Source organism: Macaca nemestrina, chromosome 18 (assembly GCF_043159975.1).
Source record: "Macaca nemestrina isolate mMacNem1 chromosome 18, mMacNem.hap1, whole genome shotgun sequence".
NCBI lineage: Eukaryota > Metazoa > Chordata > Mammalia > Primates > Cercopithecidae > Macaca > Macaca nemestrina.
The window spans coordinates 74179515-74201327 of record NC_092142.1 but is presented as its reverse complement, the minus strand read 5'-3'; the positions used below and the strand labels follow the sequence as shown (position 1 = coordinate 74201327).

Genomic DNA, 21813 nt, shown 5'->3' with positions numbered 1-21813 from the left:
ACTACAGGCGCCCGCCACCTCGCCTGGCTAATTTTTTTGTATTTTTAGTAGAGACGGGGTTTCATTGTGTTAGCCAGGATGGTCTCGATTTCCTGACCTCGTGATCCGCCCGTCTCGGCCTCCCAAAGTGCTGGGATTACAGGCTTGAGCTACCGCGCCCGGCCTTCGTATCCTTTTATTTTCCCAATTCATTTAGGAAAGATAAATATTTTTCCTTTCATTTTCAAAATGAGTTGGTACACTAACCTCCGTAGTAACCGATTTGTATTTTTTTATTATGAACTCATGAATTTAAACATTTGATGTTGTTTCAGTCCATTGCAGTCATTATCCTCATTGATTCTCAAATTGTTTTATATTTGACAAATAAGTTCTTCAAATTAGTAAGTTATTTTGATAGTGACCTTAATAGTTTTTGCTAGCTTCCATGCCTGTATGGCGTAACAAAACATTCCAGGCTCCTTTTGTACATTTCCTGTCCCAGACCTGGTATTAGTCATCTAATCTGGAAGCCCTGCTCTCTTTCTGTGGGAAACATTATTTCAAGACATTAGGGATAAGAGTGCCAGTTGCTACTGAGTTGGTCATTGTTTCAAAGATTTATCAATACATAGAGCAAAGAATTATATTTTGCTTTGTCCTATGTTTATTTCTTCACTTTAGAAACAGTACAGCTACTTCCAAGTCAAGTTTAGAACTCTCAGGTTATCTTAAATCTGCAGCTTCTACCTTCCTAAGAATAAAACACTGGAATGACGAAATGTCACATAAATATCCATTTATTTTATTTCACAATACATACACTCACCTGTTTTATGTATGATTAGTACAAATGGTTTAAATTGGCTTGTTGTGCTTTGTTTTTTTTTTTTTTTTTTGCAGTTTTTTTTTGTCATTAGATTTTATTTCATTAGAAATGTATAGTCGGCCGGGCGCAGTGGCTCAAGCCTGTAATCCCAGCACTTTGGGAGGCCGAGACGGGCGGATCACGAGGTCAGGAGATCGAGACCATCCTGGCTAACACAGTGAAACCCCGTCTCTACTAAAAATACAAAAAAACTTAGCCGGGCGAGGTGGCAGGCGCCTATAGTCCCAGCTACTCGGGAGGCTGAGGCAGGAGAATGGCGTGAACCCGGGAGACGGAGCTTGCAGTGAGCTGAGATCCGGCCACTGCACTCCAGCCTGGGTGACAGAGCGAGACTCTGTCTCAAACAAAAAAAAAAAAAAAAAAAGAAATGTATAGTCAAATTTCTGTGTTCTAAAGTCACTTGAAGTAGTTTTTCTGTTTGTAGTAATGTTACCAGTTGGACACAGATTCATTTATTTTTGGGAATTGCTTTTGTTTCCATTTAAATTTTTATTTGTCTTGCGTATCTTGGATTAACGGTAGTAGAGCATATATAGTTTTCTCTATTTCATTTGAGAGTTTCCTCATTTATTTCGTTTTCAGATGCAAAGTATTTCATTGTATGAATTACCAGAGTTTGTTCAATTAGTTTTCTTTGATAACATTTGGGTTGCTTCTAGTCTTTTGTTATTACAGTCTTGCAATGAATAGTCTTATGCTTGTATGTTTTTGTGGTTTCTGGCAAGGAGTTCAGTGTAATTTAAGGCTATCCTCTACTTAAGTTATGGCCAATTAAGTGTCTGATTAAATGTCTGTAATAATTTTAAAATAACAATACTTAATTTAAAAGAGCTTATAATACATAATTATTCATTAGAGAAATGCAAATCAAACCACAGTGAGATAATACTTCACACCCAGTAGGATGATTATAATTTAAAAAGATGGAAATAGCAAGTGTTGGCAAGGGTATGGAGAAATTGAAACTCTCATACCTTGCTGGTTGGATGGAGAATGGTGTAGCCACACAGGAAAAAAGTTTGGCAGATTCTCAAAGTTAAACCTAACAATTCTATGCATATACTCACAAAAAATGAAAACATATATCCACACAAAAACTTGCATACGTGTTCATAGCAGCATTATTCATCCAAAAAGTAGAAGTACTCAATGACTTTCAACTGATAAATACAGATGAAGAAAATATATGTCCAAACAGTAGAATGTTATTCAGCTATAAAAAGGAACAAAATACACTTAGCAAACTAGAATAGAAGGAACTTCCTCAATCTGATGAAAAATCCACCACGATATCATACTTAATCATGAAAAACCGAATGTTTTTCTACTAAGATAGGAAAAAGACAAGTATGTCTACTCATGCCATCTCTATTCAACTTTGTATTGGAGCTTCTAGCCAGGGCAGTTAGACAAGAAAATGATACAAGAGGCATCCAAATTGGAGAGAAAGGAGTTGAACTATTCACAGATGACATGATCTAATATGTAGAAAATCCTAAACAATCCACTAAATAATGATTAGAACTAATAAACAATTCAGCAAAGTTACAAGATACAAGATCAATATGTAAAAATCAACTATATATATTTTTTAAAGATGGTCTTGCTCTGTCACTCAGGCTGGAGTACAGCAGCACAAACACAGCTCACTGCAGCCTCAACCTGGGGTCAAGCAATCTTTCTGCCTTAGCCTCCCAAAGTGCTAGGGACTATATGTCTTTTGTTTGTTTGTTTTTGACAGAGTCTTGCTCTGTCACCCAGGCTAGAGTCCAGTGGCACGATCCCAGCTCACTGCAACCTCCACCTACCAGGTTCAGGTGATTCTCCTGCCTCAGCCTCCTGAGTAACTGGGATTACAGGCGCCTGCCACCACGCCCGGCTAATTTTTGTATTTGTAGTGGAGATGGGAGTTCACCATTTTGGCCTGGCTGGTCCTGAACTGCACTCAAGTAATCCACCTGCCTTGGCCTCCCACAGTGCCTTGGGATTACAGGTGTGACCCACCACACCCAGCCTAGGAACTATATTTCTGTAAACTAGCAGTGAACCATCCAAAAATGAAATTAAGGAGACAGCCCTGGCAAAGTGGCTTATGCCTGTAATCCTAGCACTTTGGGAGGCTCTAAGAGGCTGAATTGCTTGAGGCCAGGAATTTAAAACCAGCCTGATCAACAGAGTGAGACTCCAACTCTACCAAAAAGCAAACAAAAAAACAAAGTTATCCAGGTGTGGTGGCATGCCCCTGTAGTCCCAGCTACTCAGGGTACTGAGGCAGGAGGATCGCTTGAGCCCAGGAGTTTGAGGCTGCAGTGAGCTGTGATCGTACCACTGTACTCCAGCCTGGGTGGCAGACAGCAAGACCCTGTCTCTGAAAACAAAAATTAAATGGAGACAGTTTCATTTACAAAAGCATCAAAAAGAATAGGAATTAGTTTGACAATAGATGTGCACGATTGTTTGCTGAAGTCTACAAAATACTGTTCAAAGAAATTAAATCTGAGTAAAGACATTTAATGTTCATGAATTGAAAGATAATATGGCAACACAGACATGATTCACATAAGAGCTGTATCTTATGATGTGCAAATTATATCAATACAAAAAAAAAAGCTTGCAGTAAATAATTACTGCAGTAAAATTTGAATTTTAAAAATATAGGGCCAGGCGCGGTGGCTCACGCCTATAATCCCAGCACTTTGGGAGGCCGAGGTGGGCGGATCACGTGGTCGGGAGATCGAGACCATCCTGGCTGAAACGGTGAAACCGCGTCTCTACTAAAAATACAAAAAATTAGCCAGGCGTGATGGTGTGTGCCTGTAGTCCCAGCTACTGGGGAGGCTGAGGCAGGAGAATGGCGTGAACCTGGGAGGCGGAGCTTGCAGTGAGCCGAGCTGAGATCGCACCACTGCACTCCAGCCTGGGTGACAAAGTGAGACTCCATCTCAAAAAAAAAAAAAAAAAAATTATAAAGTGAGCCGAAAGAGGAAAAAACTTATGGTCTACTGCAGGTTTTTAATATTAAATGAGCATTTCTTTCCCATTCAAGATGAGCCACAAAAGCAGAGCCCAGGAAATTTTAGGCTTTGGGCTTAAAATTGATTTTTTTGTTTCTTGTTTTTAAATTTTATTTTGAAATAACTTTAGATTTACAGAAGTGTTGTAAAGATAGCACAAAGTTCCCATAAGCGCTTTACCCAGCTTCTTCTAACGCTAACATCTTATATAACCTTAGTACATTTATCAAAACTAAGAAATTAACATTGGGAGCCAAGCATGGTTCACACCTGCAGTCCCGACTATTTTGGAGATTGAGGAGGAAAGAATGCTTGAGGCCAGAAGTTTGAAGTTGCATTGTGCTGTGATCACTCCTGTGAATCACCACTGCACTCCAGCCTGGGCAACATAGTGAGCGAGACCTTGTCTCTAAAAAAGAAAGAAATTAACATTGGTACAGTGCCATTAACTAAACGATAGACTTCAGATTTTGACAGTTTTTCCACTAATAATCATTTGTGTTCCAGGACCCAAACCCATTTTCCACCTTTAGTTAATTGTCATGTCTCCTTGGTCTCCTCCCGTCCCATAACAGTTTCTCAGCCTATATTTTTCATGATATTGCCTTTGGAAAGTGCTGGTCAGGTATTTTGTAGAATGTCTCTTCATTTGGGTTTGCTTCGTGATTTCGCATTAGAATGAGGTTATGGATGTTGGAGAGACCACCAGAGAGGGGACTTGCCCTTCTTATCTCATATATCAATGTATTACTGATGTATTACTGATGTTAGCTTTAATCATTTGGCAAGATGGAGTTTGTCAGATGTCACCACTGTAAAGTTTTCCCTTTAAATTTATGGTTTTATATTGCTTTGTTCTTCTTTTTTTTTTTTTTTTTTGAGACGGAGTGTCACTCTGTTGCCAGGGCTGGAGTGCAGTGGCGCAATCTTGGCTCACTGCAACCTCTGCATCCTGGGTTCAAATGATTCTCCTGCCTCAGCCTCCTGAGTAGCTGGGATTACAGGCGCCCGCCACTATGCCCAGCTAATTTTTGTATTTTTAGTAGAGACGGGGTTTCACCATGTTGGCCAGGCTGTTCTCGAACTCTGACCTCATGATTCACCCACCTCGGCCTCCCAAAGTACTGGGATTACAGGTGTGAGCCACCGCACCTGGCCTGTTCTTCCTTCTATTTTTAAGGTCACTTTGGATGCATTTTCATGGTATTAATAAAGAAATGCAGACCCTTGTTACTGAACTCCAGCTCCCAGGATGCATTGTGGCAGCAACTACTTGCTGTCACATGGAAGGACAGACGAGACCATCTCTGTTTTCCCAAGCAAAGCAGAATTGTTTTTCAGGAGTGAGGTGGGCGAGTCCTGTTGACTAAATAGATTTTCAAGTTTTGATTAGGTACCTCATAGGAGAGGAATAGGGCAGGGTTATTTTCAGAGTTTGGATGGCATATCAGTTCCTTATAATAGGTGTTGACTTTTTTTTTTTTTTTTAGTGGAAGATTTTAGAGCTATCTTGGAAAATCAAAGTATATGCAGTATTGATTATATAAAACTTAGTTTGTTGTTGCTTCCTTCATCCTGTCTGTCCACCTGGTACTCTGTACAGTGGAGAGTTTACCCCTAGAGAACTTCAGCACATTGACGTTCCTGGTCCTTGGGCTACTTCATTTACATTTACCTACAGCTTTGGTGTCAGAATCCAGGACACAATCTCACCACCTTTCTGTTACTAGCATTACGCGTGTGCTAGTAAGCACTGAGGATTCAGCAGAATTTAAGCACGGTGAAGTACTAATGGGAGATGCATTAGAAGTACTGAACATTGACATTTGAGTCATTACTCCGTGTTGCTCACACTGCCATCCAATTCTATTATTTTTCACTTTGCATACATTCAGATTTCTTCTTGAGTAGAGACTAGGAAGCCTCAGAGCTCATATCTAGAAGACCTTGATTATATCCTCTGGTGCAGCCTCAGCTTAGTCACCAATGACATGACCAGGTCTTACAGCAAATGAGCACCAACGTAGGACCCATTATCATGTGCCTTGAACATTTTTCAAGGTTTTCAGCATTTTTCAAGGTTTTAAAGTTGACTTAATTATATTCCTCATGGTGGTCTAATTGATCACAGTAAGAAAACAAATGATGTTTTGTTTAATAACTCATGGCATGAAAAAAAACACATGATCTTGGCCGGGCGCGGTGGCTCAAGCCTGTAATCCCAGCACTTTGGGAGGCCGAGACGGGCGGATCACGAGGTCAGGAGATCGAGACCATCCTGGCTAACACCGTGAAACCCCGTCTCTACTAAAAATACAAAAAACTAGCCGGGCGAGGTGGCGGGCGCCTGTAGTCCCAGCTACTCCGGAGGCTGAGGCAGGAGAATGGCCTAAACCTGGGAGGCGGAGCTTGCAGTGAGCTGAGATCCGGCCACTGCACTCCAGCCTGGGCTACAGAGCAAGACTCTGTCTCAAAAAAAAAAAAAAAAAAAAACACATGATCTTGATCTCTTACTACCAAAGTCTCTCGCAGATTTTGGGATGTTCTTTTCTTTCTTTTTTAAGAGACAGAGTCTCTGTCATCTAGGGAGGAGAACAGTGACATGATTATAGTTGACTGCAGCCTTGAACTCCTGGGTTTAAACAAGTCTCCTTCCTCTTGCTCAGCCTCTCAAGTGCCAGGACTACAGGTGCACAGCCACTATGCCCGGATAATGTTTTGTTTTTTGTTTTGTTTTTGAGACAGAGTCTTACTCTGTCACCCAGGCTGAAGTACAGTGGTACAGTCTGGGCTCACTGCAACTTCCACTTCCCACATTCAAGCGATTCTCGTGTCTTAGCCTCCTGAGTGGCTGGGACTACAGGCATGCACCACCATGCCCAGCTAATTTTTGTATTTTTAGTAGAGACAGGGTTTTGCTGTGTTGGCCAGGCTGGTCTCAAACTCCTGACCTTAAGTGATCCGCCTGCCTCAGCCTCCCAAAGTGCTGGGATTATATGTATGAGCGACTGCGCCCAGCCTTTGTTTTATTTTTGTAGTGATGGGGTCTTGCTTTGTTGCCCAGGCTGGTCTCAAACTTTAGGGCTTAAGTGATCCTCCTGCCTCAGTCTTCCAAAGTGCTGGGATTGCCCAGGCTGGTCTCCAACTCTTGGGCTTAAGTAATCTTCCCACCTCAGTCTCTCAAAGTGCTGGGATTACAGACATGAGCCACTTTACCCAGCCTGAAGATGTTCTTTCTTTTTTTCTTTCTTCCTTTTCTTTTTGAGATGGAGTCTCCTTCTGTTGCCCAGGCTGGAGTGCAGTGGCACAATCTCAGCTCACTGCAACCTCCGCCTCCTGGGTTCAAGTGATTCTCCTGCCTCAGCCTCCCAAGTAGCTGGGACTACAGGCATGTGCCACCACGCCCAGCTAATTTTTGTATTTTTAGTAGAGACAAGGTTTCACCATATTGGCCAGTCTGGTCTCAAACTCCTGACCTTGTAATCCACCCACCTTGGCCTCACATAGTGCTGGGGTTACAGGTGTGTGCCACCATGCCCGGCCAGGATGTTCTTTCTAAATTATGTTACTTCTGGGCTCTTCATAAGGGTTATTATTCCCTTTCTGAAGATTTGTTTTGAGTAGCTTTTCATTCAGCTTTTCTTCTTATTTTAGTTTTTCTTAGGTGAATACACGTCTACTGAACATAAGCTATAATATGGTGGTTCAGTGAATTGTACCTATATTTTATAGATATTTTTCTAATGGGCATAAGTCCCACGATTTTGTTTTCTAAAGCAATTAAAGTGATTTGACTCCTGATTTCCTTTGTTTTCTTACTGTGGTGAAATACACCTAACATAAAATTAACCATTTTAAAGTGTACAATTCAGTGGCATTTAGTACATACACAACGTTGTGTAGCCATCACTCTGGTTCCTTTTTATGTTTGTGTATAGCAGTGAAAAAACATGCACAGTCCCTCAAAGCCTTGTATGCACTGACAGAGCAAGCTTTTCATCAGTTTCAGAATTTATGCACTACCGCCAAAGTTAGTTTCATCCAGCAGCCAAGCAATTCATCGGTTGGGTTTTAAGTAACTGGTTTATTACAGCTTGTTGTCATACAGTAATTGCACTAAATAAGACCTCTAAAATTATTCATGCTGCTTTAATTTGGGAATGGGGGAAAACTGATTCCTACTAGAGATCCTAATTTTAGTATACATGCTGCTGAAGCGAGTACCCTACTAGAGATTCTTAAAATGTTAGAAGCAAATGCCTTCTTTTTTTTTTTTTTTTTTTTGAGACGGAGTCTTGCTCTGTCGCCCAGGCTGGAGTGCAGTGGCCAGATCTCAGCTCACTACAAGCTCCGCCCCCCGGGTTTACGCCATTCTCCTGTCTCAGCCTCCCGAGTAGCTGGGACTACAGGCGCCCACCACCGCGCCCGGCTAATTTTTTGTATTTTTTTAAAATTTTTTTTAGTAGAGACGAGGTTTCACCATGTTAGCCAGGATGGTCTCGATATCCTGACCTCGTGATCCGCCCACCTCAGCCTCCCAAAGTGCTGGGATTACAGGCTTGAGCCACCGCGCCCGGCTGCAAATGCCTTTTAAAAATTCTGCATAAAATGTTGCATGCTTATGTATTGCCCAGTCTACTCAACTATCAAATCATCTACAGAATTACTTCCTTTTCTTTGCCTTCTTAGGAAATCAGTCTTTCATGCACGAGATGACCCTGCATTGATTAACTGAGTTACAGTGAATGGTATGGCAGGAAAGAGACTAGGGCTAGTCAGTACTAGGATATTGACAATTTTCAGTTTACTGGCCAAGGCGGTTCTGAAACTTAATGCCTAGTTTATTTTTGGAAGTTTGTAAAATAATTGAGCTAGTGATGAAGTCATGAATTCTTTCCCAGGCTTCCTTAGGTGCCCTGGGGCCTTGTGTCCCCCAACCCGCCAAATGACTGGGAATTGACTTAGCTGTTTTGTCATATACATACATTTTTTCTACAATTCCTTTCCATCTTGGAACTGTTCCATTAGCATTTGTTCCTCATCTACATCATGTGGAACTGCACCTTTTTTGCTGGAAAAAAATGGAGTCCACACATTTAGTGTAAAGAAACCATAGCCTGGCTGTTCCCAGACCCCTTGAGGACTGCTCAGAGGTGGAATCCTCAACAAAGGAACTGCTGTTAAGCAAGAGAGAACATGTGTGTGTGGAGAAGCCTGCTATCTAGTGCCAGCAGCATTTTGTTCTCTAGACAGCTAAAATGTAAAAGAGTTTTTGCTGGAACATTTTTTAACATGTTTAGTGTCATGTAATAGAGTCTTTCAGTTTAGCCCAGGGACTTTTGTCCATTTTTCTGAGGACTAAGCAAGTCTCTGTCTTCCCCAAGAACAACCAGAAGTTGGTACCTATGGGGTTTGTTCACTGATGGTCCTGACCTTAAATCTAGTTGTTTTCTTCTAGGGAGCTCAGAGTGCCTTACTAGGGAGACTGCCGTCCTTCTTGCAGCAGATCGGCAATGACCCCATTGGATGGAGTGTATGCCATCTCACCTAGGGCAGACTCCTCAACCTTAGCACCACTGATATTTGGGCTGGATAATTCTTTGGCCTGCGCATTACTGCATATTGAGCAGCATCCCTAGCCTTACCCACTAGATGTCTGTAATATCTTCCCCAAATTGTGACAACCAAAAATTTCCCCAGACAGTGCCAAATGTTTCCTGAGGGCAGAATCACCTAAGGTTGAGAATCACTGCCCTCTGATTTCTTCCAAAGGCAAGAGGAAGATTCCTGATTCTTAACCTAGCCACCTAACCTCAAAATATTTGTTCTTCCCCCAAGTCAGAACCTAGAAAAAGGATGTCTTTTCCACTGTAGTATGCAGATAGAGCCCACATGTGTGGATGTACAGGACCAGGCAGAACTCTAACTCTGCATTTGGCTTTGGCTACCACTAGGGATGGGAAGTGATGAGCCAGCAGTGACCTCCTTACTACCTGCCCTTCTTGTTCCAAGTAAACAAACTTTTACAGCCTTTCTGTTAATGAGTCAGCTGGTAAAGAAAACAATCTCCTTTTCCAAAGCTATTCTGAAGCTGAGACATGGCAGAGTTTTGGACACATAAGTTCCTGTTTTACTGACCTTTTCTTCCTGGCGAATGAGGAAGGACACTAGTGCAGACAGGAGCGCCAGCAAGGATTTGTGACTGTAGCAAGTAGTAGTTTTTTAAAACAATACATCCCAGATTTTTCCAGCAATGATCATTCAAAAGAACCAGTGTTCTCTACATCTTAAAGTAAAAAGTAAACTTCAATGTTAACAGAGGGTTATAAAATCATTGGCATAGCAGAAACCACAAATCAATCCTGACAGTGAAGTTTTGGCAGTGTGCTGGCCTTTGGAAACATCTGTTGGTGTGGCCTGTGATACTCAGGTATGAGGTACATCCTTAAAGCATTTAACTTGGAATGTGTGAACTATACAAATATTTGGAATTAATAAAATGCCATTGGAGTTTTAGAAGAGAAGGAGACCACAGGGACCTGCTTCTTTTGCCAGAAGGTGAAGTTCAGAGAGGCAAAGGGCCAGAAGAGCGTCAAAAGACCTAGGTCTTTTGATTGCTCCAGTTAGAGTTATTTTTCTGTGGAACCACGCTGCCTCGTTACCTGGCTGCTTGACTACAGCAATAAACTAAGCACAGAAAGGGAGTCCTAGAAACGGTGGAAAATGCCATAACAGGAAGGGGAAAGAGAACAGGACAGCTTAGCCTCCCCTAGAAATGCTATGGCTGGAGCTGTGGAAAGTGTGTCAGCATTGCAGGGTCAGGCCTTTTGTTTTCTTCTATACTCTGCTGAAACCTTCTGCTGTCAAAGAAGCCTTCCCAAATTGCCAGAGCAATGGCAAACATAGGATTTCCATTTACAATCCCCTCACTGAGAGGGTTCCCTCGAAGGTTTGCTTTAAACTCTCTGCTAATCTGCCAATCTCTTATTTGGAGAAAAACTACCAATCTTCTCTTGACAGCCTCAAGATAATCTATTCATAGTTTCCTTCCTCCATGGTAGATGCTAGGAACAAGATTACAAAAGAAAACCTTTCCGAACATTATAGCAAAGCCAATTGGGTTGCCATAGGGTTATTAATAACTTTGAATCCCACTGTGGACTAGGAATAGTAGGTTCCAGAGAAGAACAGCAGCCGTCAAGGAGAATTGTAGCTGGTGGTATGTGGTGCAGGTGGACGGGTGGGCCATTACTGCTGCAACTTGCCTAATTTATTGCAACTTGCCTAATTTACATCCATTAATATTTACATAAAAATTCATTTAAAAACTGGTGCCTTGTCAGTAAAACGCAATGAGATACACATAACATCATTAGGAATAATTAACTGGAGAGGGAAAAAAGCATTAGAAAGGGCTCTGGGATTGGAAGCACTGTGCATGCCCAGTGTGTTTTTGGGCCAAATGTAACGCCGGCCTGAGAAAAGAATGATCATCATGAAAATTTTTTTTTTTCTTCCAAGTCAGGAAACAGACTCACAATGGAGTCTACTTCTCTGCTTGGAATTTTGAGATGTGCAGGAAACAACCAGCCATTACCAGCTGAGGTTTTCCTGCTGATAAATGAACCCTGAGGCCACAGTGACCTGTCTTGTTAATGAGTTAATGAAGAAGCTGGTCCTCGCATTGACCTCATCCTTAAAAGCTTTCTGTAGAGCTGAAACAACATTCCTCTCATTTATGAGTTAACTCTTTTCTTACTCAGCAAATGAGAAACAAAAAACAGAAAAGAATCTGTGACAGAGAAGTAGAGTGTCTATCAATGGGCTTTTCTTTCTTAAGTTTTTTAAAACTTTAACTTCACTTGCAGAAAGAAATTTCATCCAAAAAATAGTTCCTCTTATTGCAGAACCTTAATAAAACTGGTTTTTCATTTATGTTCTATTTACCCTCAAGGCAATGACATTTATTGAAGAATTTTCCCCTCACTCTGACAAGAAACTTTTTGGAATAGAGCAACATAAGTGGTTTGAGTTTATGTAAATATTTTAGTGTGGAGGGAAATAAAGAGAAATTTTTACTTTGGTAAATAAGTGTTATTAACCAAGCATCTTATTAAAGGAAGCAGATCCTGTCTGTAGCTTACTAGAGAAAAGAAAGAACAATCTCCTTTAAATTGGGTTATATTTGAGTAACCAAAAATGAATTCTTCTTCCAAATTATTTCTTCTCTTAGTGATTGATTGTTGGTGATGTCCCATAATTTGAAGGAGGCTCCAGGGTTGTTGTCCATATCTCTGTTACAGGATCATCATAGGAACATTGAGGTTCTGGAAATGTGATTTTATCAGTTGATTAGGTTGTGGTTAATTGATTCATGACAATCATAAGGCTGATGTTACATTTGTTTTAGAAAACTCAAATGCTTGCTTATTAACTTATAATTACTATTTCACTAACTAGAGGAGTTTGTCCTATTGAGGCATCCCAAAACTAGTATGAGAAAATCATAAAGAAACAAAACCAGAAAAATCATAAAAAGTAACAGGAAGATTTGTTTGGTAAGCAAAGCAAAGAAAATGGATTGAAGACATCTTCTCCATGTGCCATTTAAAGATTTTTAAGGAATCTTTGTCTTCCACTGTAAGATCCTTGGTATTAGTGGTTCATATCTAGAACAGCTTCTACCTGGTGAGTGCTAAAGGGCTCCTGTTAAGATGGTTCTCGAGTTGGCAGGCTGAAGACATGTCATATGTATGCCCCAAATCCCTAATAAATTAGGTGTATGTCCTAGCAATGCTAGAAGAAAAGAAGCATCCTGAGAAGTCTAGAAATCTGAGGAATTCTTAAAGGGCAGAAGGCTGAGGGAATCAGATTAAAGGTGGAAGTCAGAGTCCAGAAGCCCTGCATATCCTGCCCTTCCCCTGTAACCAGTGGAGATTGGCGGTGGTGAAGTAATGCAGCATTTACACACCGAGAATCTAGACAGCCATGAGCAAGCACATAACAGTCACCAAACATTAGCGGGAAATCATCATCATAAAAGAAACACCAAACTGAAGAAACTGAAAAGCTCACATTGGAGGATCCTTATAAGTAGAACATAAAGAAGACTTTAAGAGAAGTGAATTTATCCCGAAAGGGATAAAAAGAGAATGCTGCACTCATGAAATAAGAAAAAAGAATGATTTTTATTTCCTAGACCTTGGAAATAAAACGTGATCCTTTAGTTAGAACCTTGTTAAAGGGTTGAGTAGCAGAACCGATACAACTAAAGGAAGTAAGTGAGCAGGATGAACGAGCCAAATAATTGTCCTAGAATATAAAATAAGACAAAGAGATAGAAAGGCTGACAGAAAAGTGAATATAATAAGGAGGCTCATTTCAGAAGTTCCAGTGTTCATCTAGTAGGACTTCTAGGAGGAGACAGAGACAGTGGAGGAAGGAGCAAATAACCCAACGAAATAATGGGAGAAAATTTCCCAGAACGTAAGAAAAGCAAGAATTTGGGCCAGACGCGGTGGCTCAAGCCTGTAATCCCAGCACTTTGGGAGGCCGAGATGGCGGATCATGAGGTCAGGAAATCGAGACCATCCTGGCTAACACCGTGAAACCCTGTTTCTACTAAAAAAATACAAAAAACTAGCCGGGCGAGGTGGCGGGCGCCTGTAGCCCCAGCTACTCAGGAGGCTGAGGCAGGAGAATGGCGTAAACCCAGGAGGTGGAGCTTGCAGTGAGCTGAGATCCGGCCACTGCACTCTAGCCTGGGCGACAGAGCGAGACTCCGTCTCAAAAAAAATAAAAAAAAAAAAAATAATAATTAAAAAAAAGAAAAGCAAGAATTTGTAGATTGAAAGAGACCACTGAGTGCCCACTGTGAAGTTATGAATTTAAGAAGACTCAAATTGTACACATAATGGAAGCTTCCAGAGAGAGAAAACTGGCCAGCCTATAAAGTATCAAGGATCAAGCGGGCATCAGAGTCTTCTGGCAACACACAAGAGGATGATAAAATAACATATTCAGAGTTCTGAAACAGCACAGTCCAGAACCCAGGAGTCTGTACCCACAGAAGCTATCCCTTAGGTATTAAGGGCAAATGAAGACATTTTTCAGGTGTAAAGGAATTCAATTTCTCACTCATAATCCCTATTTTATAGAATTATCAAAGGGATGTTTTCCAGAAAAATGAAAGGGGGGATCAAAAAGAATTGATGAGCAAAAAACCAGAAAATGCATTAGGTCAGTAACCGTCTGGAAGGTGAGCAGCTGCACGCTCTCAACAGCAGTGACATCTCTAGACACACGTAGAAACAGCCACCCAGAAGTTCTCATCCGTGCTGTGCTCTGATATCCATCGCAGTTGTCACCAGAAATCCAGTCCTCCAGATCATGTTCATCTTTAAGATGTCATCTGTATTCTGTCCTGAACATTCCCTGAATCGACCCCTCCCTATCCTCTCATTCTGTGTACACACTAGAACCCATTGGTTCCTTTCAGTTTCTGCTTCCTTGATGAATGATCCCTTTACCTTCTTGCCTTCTCTGAAATGGCCCAGTGGTTCCCTGGAAACACTGCCACCTGCCTCAGAAAAAGAGCCTCATGCAGAGGCTCTTTTTTCTCCCATGCTTCACGTTCCCGAAGAGTGAGAGGTGAAGTAAATGTCTCCCTTGTAACCCATCATTGCTTACAAATTCTCTCTCTCTCCTGAATTTGCCATTGAGTTCAGTGGAAGTACAAAAGTATCCAAGCTAAGAAGGGTATGAGGAAATGAACAGAGAACAGAACCTTTGAAGTAAAAGTTGCAGCAGTTTCATTGGGTATGAGAGAATGCTGTGTGAATAAGTGGCTGAGCTGGGTGAAAGACAAAGTTGATTGGCTCTGAGAAGGTTGAAAAAATTGAGGCCAGGTTTGGATCATCTGTGGATGCTGAAGTCACTTGAAAGAGGAAAAAGGAAAACAAGAGCAAACCCCTCCCAAGCGCTGAAGTCGTCAGTCAGTGATACGGTTTGGATTAGTGTCCCACCCAAATCTCATGTCCAATTATAATCCCCAGTGTTAGAGGAGTTGCCTGGTGGGATCATGGGTGTGGACTTCCCCCTTGCTGTTTTCATGATAGTGAGTTCTCATGAGATTTGGTTGTTTAAAAGTGTGTGGCACCTCCCACTTCTGTCTCTTCCTCCTGTGCCACCCATGTAAGACGCGCTTGCCTCCCCTTCTGCCATGATTGAAAGTTTCTTGAGACCTTCCCAGCCATGTTTCTGTACAACCTGCAGAACCATGAGGCAATTAAACTTCTTTTCTGTATAAATTATCCAGTCTCTGGTAGTTCTTGATAGCAGTGTGAGAACGGACTAATACAGTCAGTGACAGGGGATTGAGTGACTGGAGAAGTTAGTTGTGGCAGCAATAAGGAGGGGCAAAGGGCAGTAAAGCCTAATGGCCTGCGCCTCAAAGTTGCTCTGTGTTTGGCTAAGAAAAGAGGAGGGAGAGTTTGGAAGCAGCGACTCCACCATCCTTACAGTGCCAGTACCCGTGGATCCTGCCTGCCTTGTGGTACTGCCTGTGGCCACTGCTCCACCTTTGTGCCGGGCCTCACTCCCTCTCCCAGTGTCGTCATTCCTGCACTTAGTCCCTCTCACATTGCTGTCTTCTCCCTTTCAGCTGGATTATTCGCATCAGCGAGCAGATTCCACCGCCTCAGTAGGAAGTTCATTTCAACTGAGACAACATCCTTCAAAGGCTTAGAACAATGATACATTCATAAATTTTTTTTAAAACTTGTGCATGTCAAAGACCGCCATAAACAAAGACAGCAAACCAGAAGAAAACTATTTGCAACTCAGAGCCAAACAAGGTGCAGATTTCCATAAGATCCCCTGCAAATCAGTAAACATGGGAACTGCCCAGTTTTTAAAGGGCAAGGGACCAAAAGCTCGAAAGAAAGGAAATACAAATGACTCTTACACATTAGAAAAGATGCTTAAATTTTGCAAATAAAAAGACAAATTTAAATGACAAGGATGTGCCATTTTTCACCTATTGGCAGAAATCCTAAAATAACACTGTTTTGACAAGGGTGTGGCTATCCATGTTTGTAGTGGCACAGGATTGCCATTGGCAGTCCAGCAGTAACCGCTGTTGAATAAATTATGGCTCTTCCCTACAATGGAATAACATGAAGCTTTAACAGAATGAGCACATGTTTTCTGTGCTGATCAGGAATGATCCCTGAAATACGTAGTAGATAATTGAAAAAGCTAGGAGCAGAATAGTGAAGGGGCATACAGCCATTTAAGTTGTTAAAGAGGCATATATGCATTGTTGTATGTGCAGGAAAGGAAGAAGTGGAGGGCCTTCTCCTGGCTCAAGCCAAACTCCCTTTTCTGTTTTTGACCAGGTTGTGCTCAGGATCACTGCCTGTTCTTGCTGCTTACAATGTTCATCTCTCTCATTTCCATACTGCTCCCTACCTACCTCTCATCACTGAGCTCTCAACTGTCCCTTCTCAGAGAGGCCTCCCCAAGCACTCTAGCTGCAGCACAACTTCCCTGCCCCCTTAACTCGTGTGCCTGCCAGGGTCTAGCATCTTCACACAGGTTCCTGTGCTACCTGTCTGCACCACAAGGATTCTGCTCCTTGAGGGCAAAGTGTCTTGTTCTCTGCTGTATTTCCACCTCCTAGAACAGTGTGTCTGGCTCAGAGAAAGTGCTCAGTGTTTGCTTAATAAAAACTAAAATCCTAAGTGATAGTGATTCTGATGATGGTGGGAGGAAAGAAGACAAGAAAAGGGCAGAGGGGCAGCTGCAATTTTTCCCCCACTTATTTGGGAGAGGCTTATATTAATTTCATTTAGATGATTTTCATCCCCTTCTAATTGTCTTCCCCCCAATTCTGTCATCATTTTGAAGTCAGTCACCTATTTTTTGTGTTAGATCAAGCCCCTACTATATCATTGGTATTTTTTATTCTTGCTTGCAGAGCTTTATTTCCAAACACAAATGTAAGCTAAATATATGGAGATTTGTCACAAAAGCTTATAGATCAAGTAGGAAATCAATTGAAGGGGAGATAGTCTATGAACTGTTAATGATTATGTATGCAGAAAATCTCTCTGGATGGACACATAAGAAACTGGTAACAGTGGTTGCCTTTGAGAAAAAATAATTTGGTGGGGAAGGAAACAGGTGGGAGATTTTTTTCAGTGGGTCCTTTTTTGATCATTTTGAATTTTGACCATGAGCATAAGCCAAATAAAGGTTTAAGTTATTTTTCCCCCCTAAGGTTTAAGTTATTTTTCCCCCCTAAGGGCAAAAGGGCACTGACAAGACATCTAACAAGTTACTGTGTCATGTTCTAATAGCTCAAACATGTAATTGTAAATCAAGATACCTGAGGGCATTTGAAGCCCAACCAGGAGGCAACTTACCACATTTATGAGCTGGCAAGACTAACCTGAAATAGAATGATCACAGGATTAGGTAGGTCCATGGACTGTAACCCACATGAAGAATAATTTTAGGGGTACATGAGCCATTTCTCTGCCTCCATACACATGCCCTTAGTCTATCAGTTGACCTGCCGAATAGATGTTTTGCTTTGTCTCCAGACTTTTCTTTTTCTTTTTTTCTTTTTTCTTTTCTTTTCTTTTTTTTTTTTTTTTTGAGGCAGAGTGTCTTGCTTTGTCATCCAGGCTGGAGTGCAGTGGTATGATCTCGGTTCACTGCAACCGCAACCTCCAGGGTTCAAACGATTCTTGTGCCTTAGCTTCCTAGGTAGCTGGGATTACAGGCATGTACCACCACACCTGACTAATTTTTGTGTTTTTAGTAGAGACTGGGTTTTGCCATGTTGGCCAGGCTGGTCCTGAACTCCTGACCTCCAGTTACCTGCCTCTGTCAGCCTCCCAAAGTGCTGGGATTACAGATGTGAGCCACTGCACCTGGCTTCTAGACTTCAATTTCACAAGGTTTAGCTTGTGCTTTGGTTTCTTCGTAAGTCTTGTCTTGACAGATTTCAACATGAATAGTAAAAGAGGGGCAAGGGGTTTATGCCTAAGTCACCTTTCTCCCTTCCTTCCTCCTTTATTCTGATAGAAACCTCCTCCACCCTCTGCACTGCCTCCTACTGATGGCTTCTGCTTGGTTCTAGGTCAGCTGGCCATCTAGTAGCCTATTTCTGGGGCTTGCATCCCAGGGAAGTGCAGATATTCTCTAGAGCACTTCGGGCTGGCCGGATTGTCTCAACAGGTGGGACTGTGCAGTTTTATCTTCATTAACCATCGTCTTTCCCGGTCCTTTTCACCCATTGTTTTAAAGGGTTTTGTTGTGATTAATTACAGAAGGGAAAAAAGGCAAACGTTTGCTTAGCTGCAGGGGGTAAGGTGCTGTGAGGAGGAGGCAAGTCAAGTCATGAATGTGTGGGAGGGGGTGGGGCTGGCAATGACTGGCCCTTGCAGATGATTGTGAGGTAGCTGGTATTTCCATACCTCTGTTGCACAAAGGCTCTGGCAGAACATTAATGATTAATAATGCTCACAGCCTCTCACAGAGTTACACTGGCCTCTCTGTGTCTCAGTCACTGAAGTAGAAAATGTGAAGGAGTGATATATCCAGGGTGGGGGCAGCCCACACAGCAGATGAATTAGGAGTGCAGCCCAGAAGTCTTGGCATCTTCACGCCTTGCTCTAACCACCATAACTTCCTTCCTTATTTTTGAATTGCTTGTGGAGAGAGCAAAATGTAATGGGCTGTCTTAAAAACCAGAATGTGGTATGAAAGGCTTTACAGACTTCCTTCTTCATATTTTTTTACTTCCCTCTATTTCAAAAAATAACAACTTTCTGGTTTGATGACAATCTGTGGCATTTCAGGACTTCCCTTCCTAATTCTCATTTGACAGAGCCATTTCCTGGGATCAGCGTTGGCTCAGCAGCACAGCATATATCTGAAAGGGGCATCCATCAAATATTTTTGTCTTTTAAAATTTAGCCTGCAGTAAGTATAATGGTTCTGCATTTGCTAAGATAGAGAATTGGCTTCTAAAAGCAAATAGTTTAAAGAAGAAATGCTGATCGTTTTGTTTCTTCAAATCTGTAACATTACTACTTTTTTCCTTGTTTGTTGACTTGGTAGCCATGCAAATAATTCTCCTCTGCCCATCGAAAGATGTCATTAAGCACATGAATAGGCCGGGCATGGTGGCTCATGCCTGTAATCCCAGCACTTTGGGAGGCCAAGGTGGGCAGATCATGAGGTCAGGAGATCGAGACCATCCTGGCTAACACGGTGAAACCCCATCTCTACTAAAAATACAAAAAATTAGCCAGGCGTGGCGGCCTGAGCCTGTAGTCCCAGCTACTCGGGAGGCTGAGGCAGGAGAATGGCGTGAACCTGGGAGGCGGAGCTTGCAGTGAGCTGAGATCGTGCCACTGCACTCCAGCCTGGGTGAGAGAGCGAGACTCCGTCTCCAAAAAAAAAAAAAATGTACATGAATAGGTTGGCTGGGCGCAGTGGCTCATGCCTGTAATCCCAGCACTTTGGGAGGCCAGAGCAGGCAGATCACTTGAGGTTAGGAGTTCGAGACCAGCCTGGCCAACATGGTGAAACCCCATCTCTACTAAAAATACAAAAATTAGCCAGGCATGGTGGCGGGCCTTTGTAATCCTAGCTACTCCAGAGGCTGAGGCAGGAGAATCACTTGAACGGGGAGGCGGAGGTTGCAGTGAGCCGAGATTGTGCCACTGCACTCCAGCCTGGGCGAAAGAGCGAGACTCTGTCTCAAAAAAAAAAAAAAAAAAAAAAGAACATGAATAGGCAAGCCACAGACAGAAAAAAAACTGTAAAATATATATCTGAAGTATGTTTATATAAATATATATATTTATATAGAATTGTAAATATATAAATATATAAAGAATTTATATATATAGATATATATAAATATATATAGAACTGACTTAGTAATAAAAAAATATAGCCAACCTTTTTTTTCCTCCTCCCCCAAGACAGGGTTTTCTTGCTCTGTTGCCCAGGCTGTGGTCTACTTCTAAGTTTTCATCTGAAAGAAATGAAAACATCTCTACAAAAGCTATACAAGCCTGATAGTGTAAAACTGGAAACAACCAGGTGTCCATCGATAGGAGAATGGATAAACAAAGTGTGGCAATAACAAGGAACAACCCATTATACACACAACATGGATGAACTCAAAAACATTGTGCTGCATGAAAGAAATCAGGCACAAAAGAAAAAATACCCTATTATTCCATCTATATAAAGTTCAAAACAAGGTAGAACTTACCTATGATGATAAAAGTCAGAATAGTCATTGCTGGAGGGTGGGGAATTGACTGGGAAGGGAACTTCTGTGATGGTGGAAATGTTCTGTATTTTGACTGTGGAGGGGTATACATTTGCCAAAACTGATGGAAGATAAACAGTACCTTTAATCCGTGAGTTTCAGGCTGGGCATGGTGGTTTACGCCTGTAATTCCAGCACTTTGGGAGGCCAAGGCGAGAGGTTTGCTTGAGTCCAGGAGTTTGAGACCAGCCTGGGCAACATAACAAGACTCTGTCTCTACAAAAATAAAAATCAAAATTTTAAAAAATCTGTGCATTTCACTGTATGTAAGTTTTGATGCCAAGTCAAGGGAGGAGAGTACCCTGGGAAAGATGGAAATGACTGAGCCATTGGCCACTCATCCTTCTCCCCTGCTGTCAATGCACGAATCCTGATGTGGAGAGAGGGACACAAACTGCATTTAGCCCCCATTGGAACAGGGCAGGTGCAGAAGCAAGCAGCACCTTGTGGCAGAGGAGGCCTGTCCTGAATAGCTGTGAAATAAGTCCCATTGCCCATTGAAGTATCCCTGGTGAATAAGGCTCACATTTTTTTTTTTTTTTTTTAAATAATTGGAATTTGCTTCATTTTATCATAAGGACTGGCCTGTCTGCCTCAGAGGCAGCCTTCAGAATAATAGCAAATTGTGCTACTTGGACTCAGTGTACTTGGGGATGTACAGTGGAACTTGATAATTAGTAAAATGAAAGACATTCTCATTTACAAGAGTTGTAAACTCTTCATGTCTAGTTAACAGCATACAGAATTACCAAGAAATAAATATGATTCTGCATCAGCTTTTCCAATGGAAAAGAGCAATAAATTGAGTGTTTTTTAGAGAGTTCAAAACCAGCTGTAGAAGAAAAACTTCTCCATCCTGGCCTTCCCTCTGTCCTAAAGCCAGACTTTCATCATTTGTTTTTGTTTTTGTTTTGAGACAGAGTTTCACTCTCGTTGCCCAGGCTGGAGTGCACTGGTGCTATCTTGGTTCACTGCAACCTGCGCCTTCTGGGTTCAAGTGATTCTCCTGCTTCAGCCTCCCGAATAGCTGGGATTACAGGCATGTGCCACCACACCTGGCTAATTTTTTTGTATTTTTAGTAGAGACAGGGTTTCACCGTGTTGGTCAGGCTGGTCTTGAACTCCTGACCTCAAGTGATCCACCTGCCTTTGCCTACTCCCAAAGTGCTGGGATTATGCGCATGAGCCACCATCCCAGGCTGATCATTATTTTTGAAAACTAGCCTCAGGCTGTCTTAATGACTAGGTCCAGCTGACCTAAATTGAGTCCACAGCCTTGCCTGTTTCAGTTTATCTCCAAGCCATAATGTGTGGATAATTACTGAAGTGGTCATGTGGGTCATTGAGGAATATCAGGAACTTAAACAGTGGCCTTCAACCCTTAGTGTGCTGCTAGTGAAATGCAAATACTGGGACCCTGTTCCCTGAGAATCTTGGGGTCAGGGAAGTAACCCTAGAGTTTGCATTTCTAATAACCTTTGGGGATTCTAAAGCAAGTGGTTCTTAGCACTGAAAAACACTAAAAAATATAGCAGGTGTTTGGGGGAGAAGGAGGAAAGAGGAATTCATTC

At 41.9% G+C, this 21813-nt stretch overlaps 1 protein-coding gene and 1 long non-coding RNA gene across 3 annotated transcripts in view; both read left to right on the top strand.

Moving 5' to 3' along the window:
• Window positions 1-21813, top strand: part of LOC105491271 (craniofacial development protein 1) — a 149104-nt gene that overhangs the window by 91493 nt on the left and 35798 nt on the right. The window lies entirely within an intron of this gene.
• LOC139359916 (uncharacterized) lies at window positions 12206-20188 on the top strand. The gene is made up of 2 exons (XR_011616575.1): window positions 12206-18876; window positions 19887-20188. It is a non-coding gene; the product is annotated as an uncharacterized lncRNA (long non-coding RNA).